Below are 17,607 nucleotides of genomic sequence, written 5' to 3' on the forward strand. Positions count from 1 at the left end.
CTAGCCAAGTGCAGATTTAGAAAATCTTCAGTCCGAGAAATCTTGCCTATGGCCCTGAAAAACAGTCCATGCCATCTTAGCCTTGCTGCACACAGGTTGGAGGGAGACACAGTTAGCACAGCTTAGCGCAATGCTATTACAACACCAACAACCCAGGTTCAAATCCTGCAGTGTCTGTAAGAAATTTGTACATTCCATGTCCTCTCACCCTTCAAAATGCATGAGGGTTGGAGGTTAATTGGGGTATTTGGATGGCATTAGACCATTGGCAGGATGGGTCTGTTACTGTGCAGTACGTCGAAATGTAAAATCACACTCTGGTGACAACACAGAATGTTGGTGGTAAGAGAGATTAATGTGGTGAGACTGCAAAATTGTTGAAAAGATTCTTGCCACTCGGATAATTAAAGAAATGTGTAGGGAGAAAGAAGCCATTAGTCCAAGTTCAAGTTCAAATTCAAATTTATTGTCAGACATTATATACCAACTCAGAATCTTTTTTCCTTCAGACCAGGCAGAATTTCTATTTATCAGTTACTGTACATTGTACTTAAGAAAAAGATAAAATGTACAAAAGAAGAAAGGCAGAGAAACACAAATGACTGAGTATGAGGAAGTTACACCTCAGTCCCAGAGCGCTGTTGGATTTCTATAGATATACTATTGAGAATATGCTGACATACAGTATTTCAGCATGGCACAGGAATTATTCTGCACAAGATAAGAAGGCGCTTCAGTGGGTAGTGGGCAATGTTTGGACAGGGTGTAGCGCAACTGAGAGTACTCAAGAGCAGAGAGAGAACAAAATGCTTTTATTCAATAAGAATGGCACACATGGACTGTGGACTGAACTGGGGTTTTGGTGGGGGTCCCGGGTTTATATCGGGATATGCAGGGGGTGGAGTCAGGGGAGGAGCCCGTCCTTAGAGCATCACACCAGCAGTGAATTCCCAGTTCACTACATTCACCCCTTCCTTTTGAATGAAGTTTGCAGGTGAAAACAGACAACATCAGATAGTCAAAAAAAAATACAAGTTCAACTTGTAGGAGGTCTGGAACTGCAGGCAGAGTGCCGTAGTGTCAGCTGGCCCTGGGCTTCCTGACTCTCCTGTGGTTCTGGGGCCTCGGGCCATGGGTGATCTGGCTCTGGTTGAGGGATGGCTGGAGCCACTTCCTGCGACAGCTCACCTGAACTGGGGTGGTAGAAGTGCAGCTTGCACTCTGCATAGACCTGGCAGGACCTGGTCATTTCCCAAACATCCTCACCGAGTAGGGTAAATTGTGTGCCTTGAAAAAATGAGCCATGCAAGTGATGCTCGGATGACAGAGCTCAATGTGCAGTGACTGCAACTGCCCAGTGTGTGCAGAGGCACAGCTTCCTCTGGACAGGACATCTAGAGGCTCATTGAGGGAACCAGGTCAGTAGACTATGTCGTAGCCTCCATCGAACGATTTTGTCATTTTTAGCTTTGTGTTGTTGAACATGAACGCCATAAATTGCTGGTCCATGAGGCAGGTGAATTTCCTACCTACCAGATAGTGCCTCCAGTGCCTGATGACCTCTACAATGGCTTGAGCCTCTTTTTCCACTGATGGATTCTGAAGCTCGTGATCTTGGAGGGTTCTGAAAAAATAATGCAACCAGCCTACCCAACTAATTAAGGGTTGCAGCCAGGGCTACATCTGAAGCATTGCTTTCCACCTGGAAAGGTACATTTTCGTCCACCGCGTGCATGGTGGCCTTTCAACGTAGTTGAAAGCTGTTTGAGCTTCAGCTGTCAGTGAAAAATAAGTGGTGTTTTAGGAGGGGATGGTCCTTGTCAGCATATTGAGGGGCCCATTGGGCATAATATGAGAAGAAGCCCAGACACCTCCTCAAAGCCTTCATGGTCCTCAGGATTGGGATTTCCAACAGGGGGTGTATCCTGTTGGGGTTGGGGCCAATGATACCATTCCCCACCACATAGCCCAAGATGGCTAGTCGTCTAGCCCTGAACACACACTTACTGGTGTTGTAAGTGAGATTCCGGGCTTTGTCTGCGTGGAGAAAGTTCTGGAGGTTAGCGTCATGGTCCTCCAGAGTGTGGCCACAAATGGTTACATTGTAGAGTTATGGGAAGGTGGCTTTCAACTTAAGTTCATCTACCATTCGGTCCATCTGTCTCTGGAAGATTGAGACCCCATTTGTGATATCAAATGGGACCCTCAGGAACTGACAGAGTCTCCCATTAGCCTCAAAAGTGGTGTAGGGACAGTCCTCGGATTGTCAACTGGTGGTAAGCAGCTTTAAGGTCGATGGTCGAATAGACCTTGTACTGAGTAATTTTGTTCACCATGTCCAAAACGTGAGAGAGGGGGTATATGTCCAGGAGTGTGACGCAATTAATAGTTTGGCTATAGTCAATTTACTAGCCTGGACTTTTCTTCATCTTTTACCACAACCACCTGTACTCTCCATGGGCTGGTACTGTGCTCGATAATTTTCTCATTGAGCAGTCGCTGTGTCTTAGCCTTGATGAATGCCCATTCCTCTGCACTGTAGCACCTGTTATTTGTAGCAATTGGTCTGGAATTGGCGCTCAGATTGGGAAACAGAGAGGTGGATCTATATTCAGTGAGGAAAGACAGCAAATGGCATCAGAATTTTGAGACCCTCTGTTCCGAACCATAATGGGGTGGAGAGGACCAGAACACTCCAGGGTCACGTTTTTAAAGTGGCACAAGAAGTCAAGTCCCAGCAAAACCGGAGCACATAAATTAATAAATACAAAGTTTGAACTTACAGAAATCCCCCTCCTGTAAAGATAAATTAACCATACAATGTTCTTGAATATTTATAGACTGTGTATGAGATGCTAAATAAATATGATAATTAGAGGATACACTTTGAAATTGAGATTTTGGTCTGTCTCTGCCTCTATGAAGCTCTCAGTCAAGAATTTCTATTTATGCCCATTAAAACACACCTTTATCGTGGAATTATTCAGTGGGTGTGGTACATCCTCTAGTCAAACATCATCACTGCTAAGACTCTGGAGACGTTACTGTTTCCCGTCACTCCCCCCATTTAGATCCTCATGCCGCTGGCAAGCTGGTGGAGGCCGCAAGGCACGACAAGATGGCCGTCCTCGTCCTCCTCCTTCCACCGTTGTAGGTGGTGCAGAATTTGAATGGTAGCAAGATGGCAGAGACTACATGGTGCAGCAAGATGACTGTGTTCCCTCCTCATCAGAAGAAGGTGGCGCCAGTTCCAAAATGCAGCAGGATGGCAGCTGGGTTTTCCCATGCCACTGCTATTGCTGCACGGCCGTGCAGGAAGGTCATGGCGTACAACACTGGTTCCATGAGGCCAGAGGTTTGGGTTTTGGGCTCACCTCAGTCTGCCTGTCAGAGATCGCGCATGCATTGGACCTCCCAGTGCTTCCACTCGCCCTGCAAACTTTCACAGTGCCCCTTCTTACCACAACCAGAGCAGATGGAATTTTTAGCTGGACATTGAGTTCTTGGATGCTGTTGCTGACTGCAGAAGAAGAATCCCTTAGCGCCCGAGGCCACCGCTGTCAGAGCCGATGCAGCGTGTGGCGTCGCTCCAGGACCCAGGTCCTCATGAAGGGTGCTGCTGCCTTTCAAATTGTCAGCCTCCAGTTGGGCCATCTCCAGCGACTTGGCAGGCAGCACCACGCTGTCTTTCTCCAGCAACTGCAGTCGAATGTATCACCTCCTACTTTCAACATTCAAGGGCATACCCTTCACCAAAGTCCTCACCATCAATCTGTTAAAGCCCATTGATGAGAAAAGTCCTCTGGACCAACAGCATAAATACCATGTCCATAGTACAAATCCGAGATTGGGTATGACTGATTCTCCTCCTGATAGCCCAGTACCTTGCCACCAGCACAATTCACAAGTTAAGAGCATAGTACAATCCTATTGACTTACCAGGATATATACAGTACTCAATAAGTTCAACACACACAAGACAAAGCAGCCTTCTTGATTAGCATCATATCAACTCCCCCAAGCATCCATTCCCTCCATCACTGGCACATGGTCACAATAGGGTGCACTGTCCACAAGATACATGACTCTTATTGCCTAGCCTTCTCTGCATGTATCTCCTGGGGCCATATTGGTTTTTATAACAAATGCAATGAAGAAAAGGGAATGAAACAAAAAATACAATATCACATATATATCAAGATAAAACTTCAAACAGTATAAACTCATGTTCCCCCTCCACTGCACTGGGTGAAGACAGAAAAGACATCAAAATATTATATATGAAAAAAACCACCTAACCCACTATTTAAAAAAAAGAAAACTTACCAAAAAAAACTCATCTGAGCAGCTTATCCTGAGGGTTACATATATTTTGTAGCTTTTGATTCATACCATGAATCAAAAAACAAAGATAAGATTATATCTCATCTGAAAGAGTGAGTTTATCTAATCACATTAAAAACATTTATATCAAATGAAAATAAGACATAAAAGGTTGCCATGTATCTTCAAATTTCACTGATGAATCAAATATACAATATTTAGTTTTTTTTCTTAACTTTAAAAGGACATAATATGAGAAAACCATTGAAACTGTTGGAGGTCTAGAATCTTTCTATTTGAATAAGATGACTCTTCTAGCCAACAATGTAGAAAAGGCCACAACCCATTGCGCAAGTTCAGAAAAACTTCCTGTGTCTGCTTCAATAACCTCAAAAAGAGATCACAGCTCCACCAGTTGAAAAGATATGAAAAATTTCTTCCCAATAGATTTCTAAGGATGGACAAGATCAAAACGTGATCTTAGATGCATCTTAGATGCAAATATTAGATTTGCATCTGTCACAAGCAAGGTTAATATTAGAAAAGATGCAAGCCAGTTTATCTTTGGACACGTGAACACGATGCACCACTATGAATTGGATTAATGAACATTGAAGATGTATTCACCAGTTTACGAATTTTGTCCCATAGATTCTCTGATAAGGGTCTTTCAAATTCTAATTCCCAAGTTTTTTAAAACTTTCTTTGAATATTTTATTTATGATTTTCCAAACAAACTCAAACATCAACATTATCAGTATCAGCATTGACAATTTACCATTATCCATTTTATACCATTTTCTGCAGAGTTCAAGCCCTTTTCATTTTCCTCACATTTAACACAACCCTTAACCAACCACAGTTACACCCAACATTCAAGACACTCACAACAAAGATATATGACATATATCATGGTTTTATGGGTTTGTCACAACATGGAGGCCAGTGTTCAGGCTGTTTTCGTATCTTGAAATTTCCTGGTTGGGATGGAATGGACACTGCATCCCTGCACCCCCACCTTCCACCCCGCCGATTGAGGGATAGATGAGGCAGGTAGGGCAGTGAGGAATGATGGTCCGGACTATAATGTGCTCCTATGTATGGTTGCCAAATTTTCAAAAAACTGTTATACTTCTTAAATCTTTTAAATCTTGAAGTAATTAATGTAATTTCAATAGTCTGTTATATAAAATTACAATTAATCCTTCGGAGAAGGATTCAATGAAAAAATATTTTCAACTGGATCTGGTGGATATACAAATAGAAAGTCCAATAATATGGTATTTAAGACATTTCTAATCTGTGAATATCTAAAAAAAATGACTATTTGGTAAGTTACTTGCCAGCTGTTCAAAAGTGATTAAACAACCTTTCTTAAATAAATTTGCAAAAGAAGTAATACTTTAATTTTCCAATATAGAGAAAGATTGATGGTCAAAAAAAAAATTCTGAGAGACAGCACTAGATAAAGCAAAGTTTTTAAAATTAACAAAAATCCTAAATTGGAACCAGATTGGCATTGGATTAGATATATCCTTATTGATCTTGGAAAAACTAAATGGAAGAGAGGTAACCAATAAAGATGTCCCTGAATACTGAAATGTAAATTCAATTCTAAATCTGTCCATAATGGATGATCCAATTTGTTAGATAACAAATATTAACAGCCCAGTAATAAAATCTAAAACAGTGGTTCTCAACCTTTTTATTTCTACTCACATACCACTATGCCATAGGTACTCTGTGATAAGAAAGGGATTGCTTATGTGGGTGGGAACAAAAAGTTTGAAAAATCTCTGTTTTAATCATACCTAATTGATTTTTTATGTGCACAGTGTCATAATTCCAAAGGAAATGGGCCAATGACAATTTTTCTCAAGCAAATTATTTCAGTAACAATCGGGACTAGAGAAGTGGTTCTCAATCTTCCCTTCCACATATCACCTTAAGCAATCCCTTACTAATCACAGAGTACTTATGACATAGGGATTACTTAAAGTGGTATTTGAGCCCACCTCACTGACAAAAGACAAAGGAGGAAAAACCCAACACCCAACCCCAACCAACAAATTTTCCCCTGCAACCATGTCTGCCTGTCCCGCATCGGACTTGTCAGGCACAAACGAGCCTGCAGCTGACGTGGACATTTACCCCTCCATAAATCTTCATCCGCGAAGCCAAGCCAAAGAAGAAGAAGAAGATTTGAGTGGAAAGAAAAAGGTTCAGAAACCAATGATTTAAAATTAGGTAGGGCCATACTTCCATCTTTTTGTCTATGAAATTTACTAATTCTAGAGTTTTTATTTTTCCACATAAAGAAACTTTTGAGTCAATATTATCAAAAAAACATTTTGGGATGAAAACTAGAATTGCTTGAAATAGATACAAAAACAGGTAATATTACCATTTTAACTGGATTAATACAACCTATTAAACATAAGGATAATGGAGGAGCTATAACTCCTATCATCAAAAAGGACAATAGTGTACTTGCACCAACAAAATCCCCATCAAATTGAATAACCTGATTTGGAAATATATCCAAGGCCCAACATCATATCCTTGACCATCTCTACTTCACAGTTCTGAAGTAGCACTTTACCAGATGGACTGCAGTTTTTAAGGCAATGGTTCATGCCCACTTTCCCAAAGGGAATTAAGGATAGGCAACAAATGCTGACCTGATCAGAAACAGCCAGATTCCAAAGTAAACTTTTTTTTTAATTTAGACATAGAACACTGTAACAGGTCACTCTGGCCCACTCCCAAATACCCAATTAACCTACAACCCCCCACCACACCACCAAAGGTGGAAGGAAACCAGAGCACCTGGAGGACACCTACGCAGACACAGGAAGAATGTTCAGGCTCCTTAATGACAGCACCTGATTTGAACCCAGGTCGCAGGCACTCTAAAAGTGTTGTGCTAACCATACAGGCCTAAAAGTGCCATTCAACAAAGTCGGTCCATATTGCCTTTATTCTCCACACATATATAGATTCAGAGTTATGCAGCTTGAAAATGGGCCTGTCAGGCCAACTCGTCCATGCTAATGCAGATGCCTAACTTTAATGCCTTTTGTCAATATTCCATGTGCTTAAAGTTCATTACATTTTGAAGGTCGAACAACTCTGCCTGACTGTGTAACAACGAGTGGGATTTCTTTGTCGATTTGAGCTGTGAGTGATTGGTCACTAAGATCAGAATTAGGAATTGAGTGTGAACTGTGTATTGGGACTGCATCCTCATCTAACTCAACAAGTGTGTGGGGTTCAGACAGGTCATCTACAGATTCATTATTTTACTGGTTATATTATTATGGTTATGGATAACTATATTGTGGGGGATTTAGTATAGGCCACTTCACAAACAGTGTAACACTTCACAAAAGACAATGGAACTGCTTTGGAAAGAACTTCAAAAGTCCAGGCTCAAGTGCTGATAAGATCGTTCAAATATTGGGTTTGGAGCCTTGGGAGAGGTTTTTTTTCCCACAAGCAGAGAGAGGAAAAAAACCTTCTGAGAGTGAGAGAGTGAGAAAGAGCGTGAGAGTGAGAGGGTGAGAGAGAGCGTTGAGAATGAGAGAAAGTGTGAGAGTGAGAGAGAAAGAGCAGTGAGAGAGAGTGAGTGTGTGAGAGAGAGCAAGAGCGAGAGAGAAAATGAGAGAATGTGTGAGAGAATATGAGAGAGAGAGTGGTCAGTTCTACAGCAGCAGTTGAAGCTACAACATGGCAAGCTGGCAGGCTCGTTGAAAGACCCCATTTTGAAGAGGGGTTGTGAGTTCTGAGTTCAGCCTGTTCAAAACCCTTGTAGTCTTTACAAGAGGAAATGGGTGGCTAGAGTGTTCCTCCTGAAATAAGGGAAACAAGAGAAACTCTGCAGTGACCTGAAGAAGGTTAGCATTTGGAAAACCCATGATGGGGCAAGTTTCTTCAGTAAGACACTGATGGTAGCAGCTGATGTTGTGCTACTCATCAGAAATGCTTCCAGCCACTTCGAATGGTGATCTTCCACAAGTAGAAATTTCTGACCTTAGACTTCAGCAAAGTCGATGTGAATTCTCTGTCATGGTGCCATGGATCCGTGGCCCAAGGCCAAAGTAGCGATGGAACTTGTTTACGTGTGTAATGAGCTTCAACCCATATAAAATAGTGTGGATTGTGTCTTCGATATCCTAGTCAGTACCAGGACACCAAATAAATGATTGCGTGAGAGCCTTCATTCGGCTCATGCCAGGATAATATTCACGTAGCTCATTGAGTAGGTGCTGGCGTGGCATATCTTGGATGACAACTCCTCTATCCCATAGAATGCATCCACCTTCCAAGGACAGCTCACGTCAATGCGTGATATATGGTTGCAGCGATGAATCTTCACAATGATTTGCCCATCCCGACAGGGTGTGTTCATACACCTGATCTTTCCTCATTTGATCTGCATTTTGCTGTGCATTTACTGGAACCTGATCTACAGCAGTGTGGTGTGTGTATACCTCATCTGGATGAGGAGCACCAGTAGTCAGGAGTAACCTACTCAATAGACCTGCATTTGCATTGCAAGACAATGATCTGATATCAATAGATAGGAGGAGCAAAGCCTGTTTCTGTATGTGAGCAGCTGAAAGAGGGGAAATCTCTGATTTCGGACTGAAAATGTTTGTTAGATGTTATCCCAGATAAGCAAAAGATGGTCTATAGATGGTGCCTTAATTCATTGCTGTTAAAGATTTTTGTGATTTTATTAAGATGGAAATTACTTCGTTCTGTGAGAACAACTGGAATTTAACTACTGACAAATTTATTTTATGGGGCACATTGAAAGCATACCTAAGAGGACAAATAATTAGTTACATCAGATTAAAAAGGAATATATGAAGGAAGTGGGAGAATTGGAGCAGAAGCCATTATATGTGGAAAAAATAGGTTCTGAGGAAAAACATAGGCAATTCATTAATAATAAACTCGTACAATACATTGCAAACTTACAGAACAGAAAAAATAATTAGAAGTGAACAAATAGTAAATTTGCTAGGGGAAAGAACCCTAGCAGTTGAAAGCAGAACAAGCCTCCAGAACAATAAATGCAATTAAAACAAAACCACACAGGATTTCCTATTAACCACAAGACATTAATGAGGCTTTCAAACAATTTTATATTAAATTACATAAATCGCAATCATTAGGAGTTGAGAATAAAATAAAGGATTTCCTGTAACAATTGGACCTTCCAAGTTTAAATTTAGAACAAAGTGGTCTAAATGCTCCCTTTACTCAAGCAGAGATAAGTGAAGCATTAGCCTCATTAAAAATGAATAAATCCCTGAAAGAAGATCAGTGTCCCCCCACCCCGAATTTTATAAAGAATTTAAAGATCTTTTAATACCTCTTTTTATGGAGGTATTAGATAAGGCGATTGTGGCCCTTGCCCTCCTGGAATCTTTTTCTATGGCAATTATGGTGAGACCTAAAAAAAAGGATCCATTGAAACCATCATCTTATAGACCCAAATCATTACTGAATTCGAACTACAAGATTATTGCCAAAGCCTTGGCAAATATATTGGCAAAGTACTTGCCAAAATTAACTAACGCAGACCAGACAGGCTTTGTTCAAAAGAGACAATCTGCACATAATGTAAGCAGATTTCTCAGCAGAATTCATCTACCACAAACAAGAGAAGATTTGAGTGTTGCCATGGCCCTGGATATGGAAAAAAAGCCTTTGACAGACTTGAATGGGATTTTCTATTTAAGGTGCTGGAAAAATTTGGGTGAGGGCAAACATTTATAAATTGGATTAAAGATCTATATTCTGAGCCTAAAGCCAAATAGATTACTAATGGGCAAATGTAATCAGCATGTCCATTTTCCAGATCCATTAGACAGGGTTGTCCCATTATCTCCAGGTCTCTTTAACTTCACTATAGAGCCATTAGCAGAATCTATCCGATGAGATCCAGACAAAAAGGGATTGAGGGTCAATCAGGAAGAAGATAACAATAATTTATTTGCTGACGCCGTACTGATGTATCTGACAGAGGCAGCAACCTCATTACCAACCTGCAATCTAAACTGGAGGATTATGGGATAGTTTTGGATTATAAAGTCAATTGGGATAAAAGCAAAATTATGCCATTTATGGAAGAGAATTATAATCAAATTCAGAGAAATTCACAATTTAAGTGGCTGCTAAATGGTACCACATATTTAGGGATAAAGGTTGATGAATCCAATGAAACCTTTTTCTTTTTCTTTTTTTTGTCTCTTTTACTTTTCTCTCTTCAATTCTATTGACTATTTCCTTTCACAATCAACAATTGCAGCATGAATGTTTCACAATTTTCATACCACACTGGGACAGTTATCTTGCCAAGGTTAGGTAGCATCTCCCTAAGGATGATATTTGTTTCCTCTAATGAAAACTCTGACAAGTTTACATCAGACAGGGTCGACCGGGAAGCTCCTGTATTTACCTCCATCTCAATACATGCATTTCCTACATTTATGTTAACCTTATATGGTAAAAATGTACAGTAGCATTCACCCTCAAGTTGAAACAAACCAAATACCTTATCTATTTGTACACTCTCAGTCTTAGAGTCGTCATCAGAATCAGTTTCAACAAATGCTGTCTTCTTGTGGCCATGCTTTGAGGAGAAACAAAATGAGCAAAATATGTCCTCACTTCTTGCATCTGTGGCACGTAGCCTCTTGGAATCAGCCCATCATTTTCCTTCACAGCACTTGCACAGTTGAATGACTTAGAAAGACGTCTGCTTCTTTCTCCCATGGCCTAGTCGACGTGCCTCTCCTTTGCTGGCTGACTTCCCCATGTAGTCCTGGTTTACCACCCCCGCAATCTCATCAGTGATGCCTTTAGCCCTTGCATCATCAAATGTCAAATCATGAATGGAAAGAAGATGTCGCTGAGTACATGTCATTTTGGGATGCAGTCGGTCTCAGAGTGCCTCCTTTAAAATGTCCATAGGAACAGGCTGAAGCCATTCGTTTCAGTCTGATGACAAAGTCTGTCATGGACTCTCTATCCCCCTGTTGTACCATCCAAAACTAATACCTCTCTGCAATGATGATAGGTGCTGGCTTAAAATGTTCAATAAGCAGCTTCTTCAAATCTGCATATTGCTTTCTGCTGGACTGCTCAGATTTTTCAGCAACTTGTATGCCACTGATCACAGCTTCCAAGAAATAAACTTATTTTCTTGCCCTCAGCAATGGCATTGGCATTGAAAAAGGCACCATGCAATCAGCATAGTCCTCAAAAGAATTCACAATCTCCTCAAAAACATCAACATTATCGAAAACTGCCATTACAGGTACTTTAAAAGTCCTCGTCGACAATTTTGTGTACTGGAGAAACTATAAGTATAGTCTGAAGTTCCAGTAGGTAACGTACACAGTCAAAAAAACAGAAACAAGGCACATGTGACTTGATAGAGTGAGATCTCAAGTGGTTTATTCACAAGGTCAAGTCATATTCCAAGGTGGTTCAGTCATAGCTGTACAGAGCTTACATTTCACTATATATGGGTAGAGTGGACATTTCTTGGGTACTAATTATGCAACAGATCATTAACATAAAACAATGAGGTTCTCTTTGGTTTGGCTTCGCGGACGAAGATTTATGGAGGAGGTAAATGTCCACGTCAGCTGCAGGCTCGTTTGTGGCTGACAAGTCCGATGCGGGACAGGCAGACACGGTTGCAGCGGTTGCAGGAGAAAATTGGTTGGTTGGGGTTGGGTGTTGGGTTTTTACTCCTTTGCCTTTTGTCAGTGAGGTGGGCTCTGCGGTCATCTTCAAAGGAGGTTGCTGCCCGCCGAACTGTGAGGCGCCAAGATGCACGGTTTGAGGCGATATCAGCCCACTGGCGGTGGTCAATGTGGCAGGTACCAAGAGATTTCTTTAGGCAGTCCTTGTACCTCTTCTTTGGTGCACCTCTGTCACGGTGGCCAGTGGAGAGCTCGCCATATAACACGATCTTGGGAAGGCGATGGTCCTCCATTCTGGAGACGTGACCCACCCAGCGCAGCTGGATCTTCAGCAGCGTGAACTCGATGCTGTCGACCTCTGCCATCTCGAGTACTTCGACGTTAGGGATGAAGGCGCTCCAATGAATGTTGAGGATGGAAAGGAGACAACACTGGTGGAAACGTTCTAGGAGCCGTAGGTGATGCCGGTAGAGGACCCATGATTCGGAGCCGAACAGGAGTGTGGGTATGACAACGGCTCTGTATACGCTTATCTTTGTGAGGTTTTTCAGTTGGTTGTTTTTCCAGACTCTTTTGTGTAGTCTTCCAAAGGCGCTATTTGCCTTGACGAGTCTGTTGTCTATCTCGTTGTCGATCCTTGCATCTGATGAAATGGTGCAGCCGAGAGAGGTAAACTGGTTGACCGTTTTGAGTTTTGTGTGCCCATTGGAGATGTGGGGGGGCTGGTAGTCATGGTGGGGAGCTGGCTGATGGAGGACCTCAGTTTTCTTCAGGCTGACTTCCAGGCCAAACATTTTGGCAGTTTCTGCAAAACAGGACGTCAAGCGCTGAAGAGCTGGCTCTGAATGGGCAACTAAAGCGGCATCGTCTGCAAAGAGTAGTTCGTGGACAAGTTTCTCTTGTGTCTTGGTGTGAGCTTGCAGGCGCCTCAGATTGAAGAGAGTGCCATCCGTGCAGTACCGGATGTAAATAGCGTCTTCATTGTTGAGTTCTTTCATGGCTTTAATGACAGCATAATTGCATAGTTATGGGATACTTATAACATATCAGCAAGTAACCTTTTTCATAGTTCACTGTAGCACATACACTTGTATCTTTAGTAAACTTACTCACTTTGCCATAAACATTCTGCCAAAATTTTTGTATATTTTAAAAAAAACAAGAATCTTCATACTGAACCCCTAGGCATTCCACTGGTCACAGTATTGAAGTCTGAAAAGAACTGCCCTCTGACTCTTTTATCTGAGCTAATGTTCTATCCAGTTGGCCTCCTATCCCATGTTACCTAATGTTCCATGCCAAGCTACTACGTCAAACACTTCTCAAATCCATAAAAAGAACATCAATACCTTGTCCTCAATTACCCTCTGTAAAATCTTCAAAATATTCTATCAAGTTCATGAGACACAATTTCCCATATGCAAAACCATGCTTGCTCCCCTTAATTTTGCCCGTCATACACATGCTGGCAGATTCTTTCTCTAAATCCTTCTCCAGCAGTTTCCTTAGGATTGATATTAGGTCTGTAGTAAAAGCCCTCTTTAAACAACAATGCCACATTTACTAACTTCTATCCTCAGCAAAGAGTTAAAAAGGACTGACAAGACCCCAACAATTTCTTTCCTGCCCTTCCACAATGAACTGGGATATACCTGGTCTAGCACAGGGATTAATCCACTTTGACATAGACCCTACAAGACAGCTCATCTCTGAATTTTATTTGCTTCACTTACCTGCATGAATGTAGAAAAGGTGGATTGGCATATCCATTTCCCTCCATATTTCCTCCACCAAGGGACCTCCTGTCAGAGGTGGAACAAAGTCACACTGCCTCCTGCCTAAATGGATGAGCGCTAAAACCAGCTCGGAAGGGGGATGGATGATGATGTTGTAATGACATCCTCAGCCTGCTATTCCCCCCCACCCCATCCCCCCAAACCCAGCTATGCGGCCTATGTCACTGGATGCTGGGGCCAGAGCTCAACCTGCCTGCAGGAGAGTGACACTTGACCTCCTCACAAACGACTGCAGTCGTTCACCTTTGCTTTTAAAAAGAATGTTTCCCCCTTTGGGAGGGAGCTACATCCGACCTAGCCTAGCCTAGCCTAGCCTAGCCAGCGGTAAACCCTGGGCAACTCCATCGAGAGCCTTAGTTGAGAGTGCCTTGCCTCTCTGCCCATGGACCCCCTTTCTGCAGTGTCATAACGATCGGGGGGGGGGGGTAGGAGGGGGGGGGAGGAGGGGCGACAGCCACTGTCTTAAACTGAGCGAAGATGTGTGGAGGGAGATTCTGCCCACTCCACGATGGTGGCACACTCTAGGGATTTATCTTCAGACAAGCTTATTTTTCCCCTCCATGATCTGGCACTTTTTTAAATTATAACTAATCACGTATCTCCTAATTGAGAATAACTCAATACAATCAATAATCAGTAAAAACAGCAGCTTCCTGCCTCCAGGTGGCTCTCAGCCAAGATCCTCAGGTCTGTTGCTCGGCATGGTTCCAACCTTACAAGTAGAAGTACAGTGTGATCCACAAGTACTGTTCTCTCTAATGTACCCAGGGAACACGCACCATCTACCTGCATAGTCTTCCTTTGTGCTTCAGCAGAGAAAAGCACTGAGTTTTTACCCAAGAGCTTTAAGGAACAGATATCTGGGTCACAGATTTCAAGGTAAATGAAAGTCATTGTAAATTGTTTGCAGCTATTGTACCAAAACAATGTGACAGATCATTTACATCCCATAGATGTGTGAAAATGTAACACTGGAAATACCCACGTGCTGTTCCTAACACGAGACAGCCACTGAGATTTACGGAGTTTATTTTTTCCATACTTTTCCTTCTTTTACACAAGTAAACAATTTAAATTCAACCAATTTCTCACAAGGTCTGCAATGTGCATTAAACTGAAAACTAAACTGCCAGAGAAAGTGAAACTTGGTCAGCTCACGTGAAAGTTAAGTTAAAGCATGTAAACATTGCGATAAAGTGTAAGAAGAGAATTCATAATTTGCAGATGCAGGACTCCAGCCTGGTCAGCTCACGGTAAACTGGTCTGCAACGGATGTCTCACGGCTCCTGTCAGCTGCCGGGACAGATTTCCAGCGAAGTTCTGAACTTACGGCCCAATTAAAAATGGCACATTGCTGGGTGAATCTAAGCCCTCAAAGAGAAGTGAAATCAAGTTTATAGAGAAAATAAGCAATAAAGTGAAAAATTGCTCTGCCGATGGGTGCTCCATTGGCTGAAATGGGCAATGGACATTATGAAGTCAAGCAAAGCATTCTTTAAATGCAAGTTTTTTTTTCAGCTAATCCTAACACAAATCATTGCAAATGATCATGGACTCGGTTGAAATCATAATAAAAGTGATTCACTTCCTGGGTGCATATCACAGCAGAGGGCAGCGCTGCTGTGCTTTAATTCCTGCCCTTTTTGCCCTGGGAAGTCGGCTCATGACATAAAAGGACTCAGCGATCCACTTTCAACATAAACACTGAATCCACAATCCCTTATACATAGATCATGAGTTGGGCAATAAGGTGGCTTCTCTATGTAAAATCCCCTAAGATTGCTGACCTTCTTCACAAATGATGTAGTTATGCTCTTATCTAAAATAAATGGTGCCTTACAGAGGTGACTCTTTGCCTGCAGCTCAACCCCTCAGCCACAGAAACTAGCATTCCAGGAAGCAACAAGGTTGCTGGTTAATCTAGTGACTGTTGGGAATGGCTAAAGCTGGAGGAAAGCGGGCAATTCGAACAGCTGGCGCATTGGCCAGAGATGGCACCTATGAGGCCAATGTCAGAACATCCTTCAAGAGGGTGAACCCTTGCAAGACATCAGGCCCTGATTAAGTCTCTGCTAAAGAAAATCTGTGCCAACCAACTAGCCAGAGTGTTCACTGACATTTTCAAACTCTAATTGCTACAGTTAGAGGTTCCCACCTGCTTCAAAAGAGCATCAATCTTCCCAGTGTCCAAGAAGAGTAGTGTGAGCTGCCTCAATAACTATCACCCAGTAGCACGACTGTGATGAAATGCTTTGAGAGGTTGCTCATGGGCAGAATCAACTCATTCCTAAGTAAAGATCTGGGCCCACTGATATTCACATACAGTAAAACCTCGTTAGAACGTGGTGGTTGGGGTCCAAGTTTTCATACCGCGTAACAGCCGAGTCATGGACTACGGGGCTGGAGCGGCAGGCCCAAAGTCCCATGCCAGCTGCTCCAGCCTTGACGTCCCGCGCCGGGGTCTGTCAGGCAGTGGGGAGGGGGCTGTCGGCCACGGGGAGGGGGGCTGTCAAGTGGCTGCCCCTGCCCCTACTCAGGACCCGGCGTTTCCTCCATGGCACCTCTCCCTGCTACGGACGTTTCAGGTGGCAGAACACCGCCTTCAGCACTGCCATCTGAACGTCCCTCACAGACACCTGCAGCTGGCTCCGTAGCCACATTCTCCAGGTGATTCCACCTGAAAACGGCTTTTGAGGTCCACAGACTCCCGCACTATAAGCGAATCTGCGGATTAATGAATCACATTCTAATGAGGTTTCAGTGTAGCGCTACAATTGCTCCCCGGAAGATGCAATCTCACTGGATCTCCACTCAGCCCTGGATTACCTAGGCATACATCAATGTACATCATTGATTGGAACTCAACTTTCAACACCATCATACCCTCAGTCCTGGTCAGAAAGCTTTAAAAATATTTCCTTGAACTTAATTCAAAAAATAGTAGCTTTTACTTCATTGCTAGCCAGAAAAGCAATTTTGATGAAATAGAAAGATAGCACCAACTCCAATGCAATGGGTACAGGACATTATGTCTTGCTTGAGTTTGGATAAAATTAGAGATAACATTAAAGAAATCAAGGTTGAATTTGACAAGATATGGGGCCCATTCATGGACGATTATCACAATTTGAATACATAAATGGGGATACTCTGGGGGGTGGGGGGGTTCCTGTCTGATGCCCTGGATCCGAGACTCAATGCTTTACATATTATTTTCTGGTGACTGTGCTTAGGGGGAGGGGCAGGAATAGAATGGGGGGTCTTCTTTTTGTTGGTTTCTATTTTCCTTTATAAATAGAAGAGATTAGTTCAATTAGATAACCAACAATGAATATGTCGTAATATTAGAATACGAGATGAAGTTTTCAAAAGGGAATTTCCATTTTATTCAAGCATTGTATTATATAAAGTTACATAACTAATATGTAGACAATATATAACATGTCATATTTCTCTCTACCAAATCAATAAAAATATTTTAAAAAGAAAAGAAACTTTTAAAACCTGGGCTGCCCTCTGCAACTGGATCTTTGAAGATCAGTCAATATGAGTCAAAAAAGTCTCCTTCTTACTGACAATCAACACAGGCACACCTCAAGGATGCATGCTTAGCCCACTTCCCTACTCGCTCCACACTCATGACTGAGTGGCTAAGCACAATTCGAATCCTATCTACAAATTTGCTGAAGGCAGCACGTCAATAGACCAGCTGGCATCATAACATTAACCTTAATGTTAACAAAACTAAGTAAGTGATTGTA

The 17,607-nt window shown here is 42.3% G+C and overlaps 1 protein-coding gene across 1 annotated transcript in view; it reads right to left on the minus strand.

The window, feature by feature from the left end:
* Positions 1 to 17,607, minus strand: part of hydin (HYDIN axonemal central pair apparatus protein) — a 1,560,590-nt gene that overhangs the window by 1,211,265 nt on the left and 331,718 nt on the right. The window lies entirely within an intron of this gene.

Source organism: Narcine bancroftii, chromosome 10 (genome assembly GCF_036971445.1).
Source record: "Narcine bancroftii isolate sNarBan1 chromosome 10, sNarBan1.hap1, whole genome shotgun sequence".
NCBI lineage: Eukaryota > Metazoa > Chordata > Chondrichthyes > Torpediniformes > Narcinidae > Narcine > Narcine bancroftii.